We start from the raw sequence: 12873 nt of genomic DNA on the forward strand, positions 1-12873 counted from the left end.
CTCCGCCCCCGGCATCTTTATGGAGCCTGTTTGTTGTCTGGGAGCCATGGTTACTCACCCTGCTCTTCCGGACACGTGCAGTCTGCCTTGATAGCCGTGGGCGGTGCGGCTGACGCACACGGCTCAGTGCGCATGCGCCGATATACCATTACGTGATTGGTCCACTGTGACCATGTGATCGCAGGTCCTGAACATACTTAAATCGGCATGGAAGGTCCTTTTCTGCATTCCCCCCGAGGAAGCGATCAAATACACAAAGCGAAACGTGCGTTGGGGATTTTTTTCTTGTGTGGCTGCTATTTAACAATGGGTAAGCGTGCAATATCATGATCTGAATTTTGATCTTAGGAGTCTATGTGCTGATACGATTTGTTATACTAAATATACAAAATGTTCTTTAGAACTTTAGATTTTCTTTAGACTTTTTCCGTACACAGCACTCAGACAACTATCCCACGAAGGGTTTAATATTGTGGCACTTGTTTTTATCCATTGTTACTTTTACTCTTTATGATTGGTGTATCTACATATATGTATTTATGCAGCCCCACTTCTCATGCCGGGTTGTTCCTTCTTGTATGTCCCATGTCTGTATATGTTTAATAAAATATTTGCCTTTTTATTATTGCCAACAAAACTCCTGTGGTTTGTGATAGCATACATATTTATCGTATGGAGTGGCATATATTTCCACTTTCTCATATTTTGGGACCCAAACTTGGGTAGAGTGGTTTATTACTATGCACCTGATGAATATATGGTTAACTATCTACATTACTGTGCTGGAACTAGGAGAGGAATAATGGCGTTGTGTGAGGACTTCTCTGGGCTTCTGTCCTTCATCCTGCAGTCGTCTGAATGGATCTAATGTGGACGGGAACCAGCTAAGCCGCATTCTGTCCACAGCTGTTACCTCACTGTTCACACCACACAGAGACCCCAAAAGAGCCTCCGTGCTGAAGGGGTTAATGCCCCCTGCGCCCAGTAATGGGGGATCTCCACATACCTCCACCTGCAGAGCCGTCACCACATATATGGCTGCTCTGTGCGCACAGGAGCTCTGATGAGGTCACAGGAGGGGAGGGGTCAGAGGTCACATGATCAGGGGCCTCAGTGAATGCACAGTGTGAACTGTGCGGCTCCTGTACAGTGATATCCGGAGTGAAGACGCTACATGGAGACGTCTCCGCAGTCAGTGACATTTCCGGCATTATTTGCCCCTCACTACGGGCACAATTACCCCGCGCCGCCTTTTCTACAGTTTTATGTGAGGAATGTAAAGTGGGATTTTCCTGCTTGGAGACAAATAGACGACACATGAGGTGATTATTACCAGTTACCGGACGTCTACTATATGACGGCATATGATTGTGCTATCCACTTCATACCAGGAGCTAAAAGGCAGAAATCTCGTATGTTTAACCCCTTCCAGGTAGGGCGGCTTTGAAAGACTATGTTCAGAAGAGTCCGGCTGAGGGTTCGTTCACATCAGCGGATTATAAATCGCTCCGATGTTCATCTCGAATAGTTAGACGAGTGTCATGTGAGTGTGAGATGTTTTTCTCGCCTGCATCCATATACAATGCGTTATTAACATCGTCTTTTACTGACTATAATCCTCTATGTAACTAAAAGCTGATTACAAAACTAAGAAAACAATCTTATATACAGTTATCGATAGAAAGATGTTAGAGATATGATAGATAATAGATAGATGTCCTGCAGATATATCATTTCACAATCCCCTATATGTTATAAATTTGCGCCCTTTAGAGCCTTTCATCTGGAGCTAAAGGGAGTTGAGCCTTGTTTAACCTAATAAATAATTAAAAAACAACAACATGGGTTCCCTCTATTTTTTTGTAACCAGCAAAGGTAAAGCAGACAGCTGAGAGCTGATATTATCAAGTTGGGAAGGTCCCTTGTTATTGGGCCCTCCCCAGCCTAAAAATACCAGCTCATAGCTGCCCCAGAAGTGGAGCATCACATGAGATGCACCAATTATGGCTTTTTGCCTTTGCTCTTCCCAATTGCCCAGATGCATTGACAATTGGTGTAAAGTATCTTGGGGTTAATGGCAGCTGTGGTTTGTCAAAAATCACAGCTGGCATCAAACTCTGGTGATAGTAATGGAGAGGTGTCTATCAGACAAACCCATTACTGACCCAGTAATCAAAAATAAAAACACCCACGAAAAAATACTTAATTTGAATAAACACTCCTCAACACTTTTCCTGGTTCACTATTTTAATACCCCCCCCCCCCCCCCAAAAAAAAAGAAGCATGCAGGTCCAACGTAGTCCACCGAATCCGACGATGATGGGCATTCCCACCATATATGTAACACAGACCCGTCTGCACCACCACACCGCCAGCACAAGTCCGAAGATGCTACATAGCATAGTGCGACAATGGTGCCATCTAGACAAAATCTTATCGTTTTTCTCCTGGGCACGGCAAGTAATAGATAATTTGTGGGAGAGTGTGAATGTTTTTTGCCTATCCTTCTCTGAAATTTGACGACCCAATTCCTTCTCCCAACCCCAGTAAAGGGTAGAGGGTCATTGCTGGTGTCCATTTGTGTTGCTCTGTGTATGCAAGATAGAAGTTTAGAACAAGGACCTACTTGAGTGATTATGGGTTCAAACGGAGTGAGTTCATCCTTTATACTAGTAACATGTGAGAATTTATAAATGACCTGAGCTGAAAAAAAGTCAGGCAGGATAGACTCCTAATTGGAAAGGAGCCACGAAGTTCTATAAATGAAGGAAAAGAGCCTGATCCCATGAGAACATGTCTCAATCTAACCCCATCAGATCAGTCCCAGATTAGAAATGAGCCCGTACCTGAAGCAGAGGGAAAATCTGGGTTGCCAAACAAGGGCATTAATGGACCCAACCTACGTGGTATAGATGAAGAGATTAAGACTTGATCCCATGTTTTCAAAATGTGTTGAATGGGTATTGGTAATTGTTTAGTTTGTACATGTATTTAGTCAATCCAAGGTAGAGATGTGAGTATCAACGGATAGACGTCCCCTTCCAGTTTCACCCATTGCTTATGTTCCACAGACGTGAACCAGTCCACTGCTCTAATAAGAATCAAAGATTGATGGTAATTTTTTTAGATCAGGCATACTAGTACCCCCTTTATTTTTGGAACATCACAATATTTTAAAACGTATCCTAGACCTCGACGTTCCCCATACTACCTAATAGCGTTGTCGAAATGGGAGAAAAAGGTCTGAGGAACGCAGACAGGAACGATCTGGAATATATAAAGAAGTTTTGGCAAAATGTCCATTTTATCACATAAATACAACCAATTTTGAAGAGTTTGTTCAAGGACAGGGATATAATTTAAACTATACAGATCATCCATGTTGCCTGGAATTTGTGTACTGAGGTACTTAGATGTGTCTTTCTGCCACTTAAAGGGAAAGTTAAAAATTAGCTGTTGTCTTATGTTATTGCTTCTGATTTAGAGTAGTTGACTTTAAAATCGCTTACTTGGCCAAATTCTTCAAATTCCTTTAGTATAGAAGGGAATTAGATAATTGGGTTTGAAAATAGAGCAACAAGTCATCTGCGTATAGAGCTAGTTTATAGTGATGTGAGCCTATAGTAACTCCACTAATATCTGGATTTTTTTGTAATGCTACCGAGAAATGTTCCATCACCAATGTGTATAGGAGAGGTGATAAGGGACACTCTTGCTTTGTCTCATTTTTAACAGAAAATGTGTCATATAGAAGGCCGTTTACCCTATCGCTTTAGGGTCAGTGTAAAAGGATAGAATTTTAGATAATAAGAAAGAGCCCAACCCAATTTTTCGTAAGGTGCTCTTCAAGAAAGTCCAGTGCATTCTGTCAAACCCTTTTTCAGCGTCCACAGAAACAAGGCACATTGGGATCCCGTTTTTTTTGCACGTGAAACTAACAATGTTTTATTTGTATTATCACTAGAGATGAGCGTTGTTCTACTCGAACTGTTCGCCAATCTCAAATTTGAGCTGTTTTGGGCGGTGTTCGAGCCATTCGGTGAACACGAACAATTTGAGAAAAATTCGGCTGTTCGAGGTTATGTTCGATAACTGTTCGTGCACCAAAATCATAACTGGATTTTTTCTCAGTAATGATGAAAATTAATGTTAATACGCAGTTTGAGTGTACAGCGGGGTGGGGGGAGGGGCAGGGGATGGATCTCTGCAGGAACAATGAAGATCTCCATTTTTTTTTTCCTCTTTCCTGCATTTACAGTGGGGAGGTGCAATCTGTCAGCCTATTAGCAGCGCACACACGGAGCGAAGTGCTTTTTTTCACACAAGCAAGGGCATGTGTCATTGGCAGTGTATGTCACATCTCCTTGCCCTATAAGACCAAGCCATTTTCCCCGTCGCCACCATTTTCTCACTGCTGCAGCTGCGTGTTAGACGGCACCGCTGTTGCTGTGTGCGCTATACCTTGTTAATTTCAAGCCAATTTTCGCACAAATCTACAGATAGCTTGGGAGTAGGGAATAGTTGTGATTGCAGTCCTTTTAAGGACTAGGTTACAGCATTTCCTATGACTTTTATCAGGTAGGTCTGTGCTCTTAAATAGATAGGTTGTGGGAGTAAAGACTAATTGTAATTGGAGTCCTTTTCAGGACTAGGTTACATCAGTTCCTATCAGTTTTTGCCAGGCAGGTCTGTGCCAGTGCTGTGCAAGTTTTTTTCACAGCATTTGGCTGAATCTAGCAAAGCTAATCCTTTTTGGCCTATTGCAGAGTGTGTTAGTCAGTGGAGTAGCCTATCTGTGTTGCAAGATATACCACCTGTGTATAGAATACCAATTTTTTTACTGCACCTAGTGAAGTAAAATCTTTTGGGCATAGCATCATTCTATTAGTCCATCTATACTGACCTCCATCAGGTTGCAAATTGAATATAATTTTTTTCTGCATCTAGCTCTAAAAAAATATTGGGCTTCTAGCTGTGTGTGGGACTTGTTGTATTAGTCCATCTATACTGACCTCCATCAGGTTGAAAACTGAATATATTTTTTCTGCATCTACCTCTGAAAAAATATTGGGCTTCTAGCTGTGTGTGGGACTTGTTCTATTAATCCATCTATACAGACCTCCATCAGGTTGCAAACTGAATATATTTTTTTCTGCATCTACCTCTGAAAAAATATTGGGCTTCTAGCTGTGTGTGGGACTTGTTCTATTAATCCATCTATACAGACCTCCATCAGGTTGCAAACTGAATATATTTTTTTCTGCATCTACCTCTGAAAAAATATTGGGCTTCTAGCTGTGTGTGGGACTTGTTGTATTAGTCCATCAATACTGACCTCCATCAGGTTGCAAATTAAAAATAATTTTTATCTGCATCTACAGTACCTCTGAAAAAATATTTGGGCTTCTAGCTGTGTGTGGGACTTGTTCTATTAGTCCATCTATACTGACCTCCATCAGGTTGCAAATTAAATATAATTTTTATCTGCATCTAGCTCTGAAAAAATATTTGGCCTTCTAGCAGTGTGTGGGACTTTCTCTATTAGTCCATCTATACTGACCTCCATCAGGTTGCAAATTAAAAATAATTTTTATCTGCATCTACCTCTGAAAAAATATTTGGGCTTCTAGCTGTGTGTGGGACTTGTTCTATTAGTCCATCTATACTGACCTCCATCAGGTTGCAAATTGAATATAATTTTTATCTGCATCTAGCTCTGAAAAAATATTTGGCCTTCTAGCAGTGTGTGGGACTTTCTCTATTAGTCCATCTATACTGACCTCCATCAGGTTGCAAATTAAAAATAATTTTTATCTGCATCTACCTCTGAAAAAATATTTGGGCTTCTAGCTGTGTGTGGGACTTGTTCTATTAGTCCATCTATACTGACCTCCATCAGGTTGCAAATTGAATATAATTTTTATCTGCATCTAGCTCTGAAAAAATATTTGGCCTTCTAGCAGTGTGTGGGACTTTCTCTATTAGTCCATCTATACTGACCTCCATCAGGTTGCAAATTAAAAATAATTTTTATCTGCATCTACCTCTGAAAAAATATTTGGGCTTCTAGCTGTGTGTGGGACTTGTTCTATTAGTCCATCTATACTGACCTCCATCAGGTTGCAAATTGAATATAATTTTTATCTGCATCTACCTCTGAAAAAATATTTGGGCTTCTAGCTGTGTGTGGGACTTGTTCTATTAGTCCATCTATACTGACCTCCATCAGGTTGCAAATTGAATATAATTTTTATCTGCATCTAGCTCTGAAAAAATATTTGGCCTTCTAGCAGTGTGTGGGACTTTCTCTATTAGTCCATCTATACTGACCTCCATCAGGTTGCAAATTGAATATAATTTTTATCTGCATCTAGCTCTGAAAAAATATTTGGCCTTCTAGCAGTGTGTGGGACTTTCTCTATTAGTCCATCTATACTGACCTCCATCAGGTTGCAAATTAAAAATAATTTTTATCTGCATCTACCTCTGAAAAAATATTTGGGCTTCTAGCAGTGTGTGGGACTCATTGTATTAGGCCATCTATACCAAGCTCCACCAGCTTTGAAATTAATAATAATTTTTAGCTGCATCTAGCCCTGAAAATAATTTTTCCCAATAGTGGTAGCAATAGAAATATGGGGCGCGCGCCTGGCTAACAAAAATATACGCTTCATAACACAAAACACCAGCCTAGCGCACTGCATTAATAAGATGGCATCATCGTCTCTCCCAGTGCTAGGCCTACTACGCAGGCTAGTATTCCTGTGCCTAAAACACAATGTATGGGTCCGCGCTAGCCACTATGCTGAGGGGTATAAAGCTGCTGCTAACGCTTTATAACAATTCAATTGGCAGATTTTCACAGAGCTCTTCCACAACGCCCACCCATCGGGCAACAGTTGCCCACCCTCCCTATGGGATCTAGTGGCGAATAGTTGATGCCATTAATCAGAGCGTCAGTTGCCCCGTCAACGTGGCAAGCATACGGTAAGGCATGGGAAGAGTGGACACGACTAGTAGCAGGCAGACGGGTTGACCAATGTGAACAAGCCAGATCACAAGTCACCATAGAATTTCTCCACCAGCTAATGATGAGGGGCATATCAGGGGCGTCAGCGCAGCGGTGTCTGACCGGAGTAGCATTTCACTTCCAACTACTGAATTGGGGAGATGTGACAAAGATTCATCATCAGACAATCCATAAAAGGGTGGAAAAGGGGTCAGCCAAGTCAGGAATGTAGACGTCCCGTCCCGTGTCACTAAAACTGATTTCTCACATCTTATCCCTAACACCATTAACATGACACTCACAATTTGAAGCAACACTAATGTCTACTGCATTTGTGATCGCCTTCTTCGGGGCGCTATGTATAAGCGAATTAGTCCCTCAATCCAAAATAACCACCAGTGGACGCTTATTACACCAGGAAGTAGTCATAGCCAATAATGCAATACGTGTACGCATACACCAATCGAAAACGGTTCCAGCGGGCAGGGGCACTTGGGTACTTCTACAACCCACAAACGGTACACTGAGGCGGGTAACAATAGTAAAAACATATCTAACCATCAGATCACAAAGTAATTTCTTCGTATCACACATTGATGGAACGCCATTATCAAGATACCTGTTCCAAGCTATATTTAATAAATGCATAACATCGGCAGGGAACCACCCCAAAGATTACGGGACACACTCATTCCGCATAGGTGCGGCCACGGAAGCAGCAAGAGCAGGACTGTCAGAAACGGAAGTTCAGAGGATAGGGAGATGGCGATCCACGTGTTTGGCGAGATACATAAGACCGGACTTGTTATCCTAACGTGGTTTGTTTCTTTTACAGGTGACGCTAAGCCAACAGTGTGAGTGATAGGCCACTCGTATATATATTGGGCACAAAAAAGGGCGAAAGTCCGCCCAGGCGGGAGGAAATTAGAGTTTCATAACACATATTTCAACTGGAGAGGTATTAGAGGCCTGCTATGGCCACAGGTACTAATGGAGGTAATCAAGGTAGGGAGAGAGGCAAGAGGTCCGGTCATCTTAGTTATACAGGCCGGGGGAAACAACCTAGGTCATCACAAGAGCGCATAACTAATGGCAATAATGAAACTAGACACTGAGCGCTTCAGAGAATTTTTCACAAAATTAGCTATAGTATGGTCAGAGATTGTGCCGATAGCGGTATGGCAAGGTGCGCGAGACATCACGGCCATCGAATGGACAAGGCGGGTAATAAATATTCGGATGGCAAAATTTAGAAGAGACAGAGGCGGTGTAGTGATACGACACCGACAACTGGAAGGAGATAAAGCAGGCCTCATACGGCCCGACGGTGTTCACTTAATGGATATTGGACTGGACATATTCCTGTCAGGACTCCAGGACGGAGTGGAACAAGCGTTAAGAGTGATGGGTGGGGGTCAGAGTCCTGCATACGAGTACGCTGGATCCTCCGTGGCCTGGAAATAGAAAGGACATGTTGGAGAGTTACACTTGTTGGCCAACTTGCCGGAGTGGGGACCCAGGGCATGCTGCAACAAGCTGAATTATTTTAGAAATAAAATGCCTTTCTAATGGAATGAGTATAAAGAGTTAATAAAGCTGTGACCGATCCTCACCCATCCAGTTGTAAGAGTTACATTATTGGGTTGTCCATGAAAGGGGGGCGGTAGGGGGGCTGAGCATCTGGGTTTGGTTGGGGGTCCCCACAGTCTAGCTAGGCTAGATTAATTTAAAAATTCTTATTAGATACACAGGCGGTGCAGCTTGCTTCGCAGCTGGGCTACTACGCCCAAAGTATTGCCTAGGCTAGATGCAGTTAAAAATTCTACGCTGACTAGCAGACACTGAAGATTTGGAGCAGACCTCTGAGTAAACAGCTCTTCAGACTCAACCATCTGTGTTACCCCAAGCCATAGTGTATGTAGTTTCTTACAGTTAAAAGGGGGGGGTGCGACCCAACCCACCTGGAATTGACGATGCCAACGTCACGTAAGACACAGCAAGGGGACTCCCAAAATTGTGGCACAGACACCACTTAACCCTAGAACGCATACCTGTGGCCTTGCAGGCCCGCCCAGTTAATTGTTTTCTATTTTCTGCAAGATTGCTTTAGTTAGAATTTTGAAACTCTAGGTATTCTTCATGTATATAGTTGTTTGTCATTTGAGTTTGAGTTATTCCATGTTATTTGCACAAGGGCCTAAAGGGCCCCAGGTATGTGAAAGTGTAGATTTTTATGGTCATGCGTTCTAGGGTTAAGTGGCATCAATTGCCCCACTGTTGCTTAAAATGGTTGGTGAGGTGATTTTACCAAATCCCCAAGCTTTTAGTCTCCCAAGGATGACACAGGGGTAGAAATGTCCTTGCGAATCCATGATTTGATCATCTTTATGAACGTGAGTCTGTCTACATTCTCAGTGGACAGCCGCGTGCGCTTATCTGTCAGCACACCACCAGCAGCGCTGAACACACGTTCAGAGAGAACGCTGGCTGCATGGCATGACAAGATCTCCAAGGCGTGAGTGGCGAGCTCCGGCGATTTTTCAAGATTGGAATACCAAAATGAGCAAGGGTCCAGTGACACAGTCATGGCTTCGATGTTCACTTGGAGATTCTCCTGTACCATCCTCTCTAGGCATTGACTATGTGTCAGACTTCTTGTCTCCTGTGGCCTTGCAAAGGATGGTCTAAAAAAGTGGTGAAACGATTCCACAAAATTGCTGTTACCAGCAGATACTGTGTTACTGTTACTGTTTGAGTGATGAAGACTCGACAGTCCCACCGTTGGCAAGTTAGAACTGTGAGATTCACTACGTGCACCACTGGTGTTTTGTGGAAAAGCACATGTAAGATTCTGCAACAGATACTCCTGCATTCGTCAATACCCTTTTTATGGCAGGAATTATTTCGGCAAATATACTTTTGTACCGGGGATCTAAGAATGTGGCAACCCAGTAGTCGGGATTACTTCGAATTCTGACAATCCGGGGGTCATGTTGCAGGTAGTGCAGCAAGAAGGCACTCATGTGTCTTGCGCATCCAGAAGGACCAAGTCATTGTTGTGTTGGTAGCGAGGTAAGAATCATGCTTCCTTCCTCTGCCCTCTCCCTCCAACCTCGCACAACAGAAATGTGATCAAGGTCTCCCTCATCTGATGAGTCTTCCATGCCCATTGCCAGTTCGTCCTCCACTTCTTCCTCGGCTCCTGCACCTTCCTCAACAGTTTGGCTGCTACCATGCGCCCTGGTTAATCCCTCTCCCCCACCCTCCCATGCCTGCCGCCTTGGTGCTGCCAACCGTCTGGACCTTGGAGATGTTATCCCTTCCGCATACGACTCCTCCTCTACTTCCTCCACCTCCTCTTGTCCCACCACCTGACTCCGAATTCTGTTTAACATGTGCTCCAGCATGTAAATCACCGTAATAGTCATGCTGATAATGGCATCGTCAGCACTAAACATCTTCGTCGCCATTTCAAGACTGTGCAGAAGGGTGCATAGGTCCCTGATCTGAGACCACTCCTCCAGCGTGATTTGCCCCACCTCTGGATCTCGTTGGCCCAGGCTATACGTCAGAACGTATTGCACCAGGGCTTGTCGGTGCTGTCACAGTCGCTGCAACATGTGCAGAGTTGAATTCCACCGTGTCGGCACACCGCATTTCAGCCGGTGAACTGGCAGGCCCAACGACTTCTGTAGAGATGTAAGTCGTTGAACTGCGGGATGCGAACGGCGGAAGTGAGCACACAGCGACCGTGCACTCTGCAGAAGGCCATCTAGTCCGGGATAGTGGGCTAAAAATTGCTGGACAACCAGGTCCAACACGTGAGCCATACAAGGCACGTGTGTGACATTGCCCCTGCGAAGTGCCGCACCCAGGTTTGCAGCATTGTCGCACATGGCCTTCCCTGGTTGCAGGTCCAGTGGAGACAACCTTTCATGAAACTGGGTCTCCAGAGCTGACCAAAACTCCTCAGCTGTGTGACTCACATTTCCCAGACATTTCAAAGTAAACACTGATGCGTTGAGCCCTGCTGCCAGCATAGTAAGGAGGTGTGCAGGATTCCTTCTGCGCAGTTAGAAAGCAGGTGGCATTACCAGACAGGCTTTGGGTGCAGGTGGAGGACCGAGAGGAGGTTGAGGAGGCAGAAGCAGTGGAGGAAGTTCGAGATAAAGAGGATTAACACACAACTCGTGGGGACGGTAAAACTTGGACAGCAGCCCCTTGTCCTGCTGTCACCATAGTTACCCAGTGCCCAGTCAGCGACATGTAACGCCCCTGTCCATGCCTTCTCGTCCAAGTGTCTGTGGTGAAGTGCACCCTGTCACACACAGAGTTTCTCAAAGAAGCGGTGATGTTGTGTGCGACATGCTAGTGGAGCGCAGGCACACCTTTCTTTGAGAAGTAGTGCCGACTGGGCATCTGGTACTGGGGCACTGTGACGGACATAAGGTCTTGAAAATCCTCTGTGTCCTCCAGGTGGAAAGGCAGCATTTCTGTAGCCAACAGCTTGCAGATGGTGAAATTCAACCTCTTAGCTTTCTCATGGCTAGGAGGAAATGGTCTTTTACTTTTCCACATCTGAGGGACCGAGGGCTGGCTGTTGTGCTTAGACGGTGTTGAGTAGGGTGTCCCCGGCAACTGCCGGTCTGTGAGAAAGATGCAGGCGGACATGTTAGGTTGCCTTGATCCAAAGGTGGTGCTCTCGATGTCGGAGAGCGCTCAACACTAGCAGGTGTTTCCACTTCCCAATGAACTGACGACCTGCCAATCACACTGGCTGTTGCGGGTAAAGAGGTGGCAGGTCTGCGTCCAAAAACATGTGTGACTGCTGTCCCCCCAGTCACAGAGGATGAAGAGGCTGCGGATGCACAAGATGGGGCAGACGGTGGTTGGCCCAGCCGGCTAGGCCGCATTGTAGCACAGTGAGCTTCCCACTGCAACTTATGCTTCATATCCATGTGACGGTACATGCATGAAGTACTCAAACTATGTATTTTTTGGCCTCTACTTAGCTTTTGCTGACAAATATTACAGATAACACGAGTTGGGTCATCCTTATCGATCTGAATAAATGCCCAGGCTATGCAAGGCTTAGAGCCCATGTGACCTGAAGAGCCACTACGACTTGTGGTCAGAGGCAGAGTTGTGGTTGAGGATGCAGTTGTTGACGTGCTTCCAGTACTCCGTCTCTGTTCAGGAAGGCGCAACCTAACCTCGTCGTCAATAGCATCTGTGATGCCCCGCTGCGCTTGGTATCACAGATCCTACAAGAGTGCATTGATGGAATCCTCCACAAGAGGCCCCCATAAACATTCACACATCTCCACCTTCCACCTCAGACCAGCAGAGGGAGCCCGTTAGGGATATAAATAGGGAAGGTGGAGCTAGGCAGTTCAGTTCCTCTGAAGAGTTCCTGCAGTAGAGAAGCCTAAGAGAGGTCAGTCTGCAGTGGAGCTCAGTCTAGTCTAGAGAACGCAGTTAATAGTTCAGCAGTGGAGCACGAGGCTCCTGCTTGCTAGATTCAGGGAGCCCAGATAGAGCTTAAGGTGTGCCGGTGCCGTAAGATCAGTGAAGCGCGGCAAGCTGCCGTTAGTGTGTATAGCCTAGTGAGGGCCCGAGTAGGCCGAAGGCGAGTGGCGAGTTAGTACATAAGGGGCAGAGGAGCTTAACCAGCTCACCCCGAAGCATTTACCGGACACAGGATCCGAGCTTACCGGTATCTCTATGACCCAGTAAGGCATAACCGGAATCCCTGGAGAACTACAAGTCCCAGGATCGCTAAGATGCTGATATGTAACAGAGCCAGGAGACGCTTAGGCCCCGCATACTGGGAGCGTGAACTCCAAGAGAAGGCCCTACCACAA

This window comes from Phyllobates terribilis, unplaced genomic scaffold (assembly GCF_046119375.1).
Source record: "Phyllobates terribilis strain yellow unplaced genomic scaffold, ASM4611937v1 Scaffold_61__1_contigs__length_8056638, whole genome shotgun sequence".
In the NCBI taxonomy this organism is placed as follows: Eukaryota; Metazoa; Chordata; class Amphibia; order Anura; family Dendrobatidae; genus Phyllobates; species Phyllobates terribilis.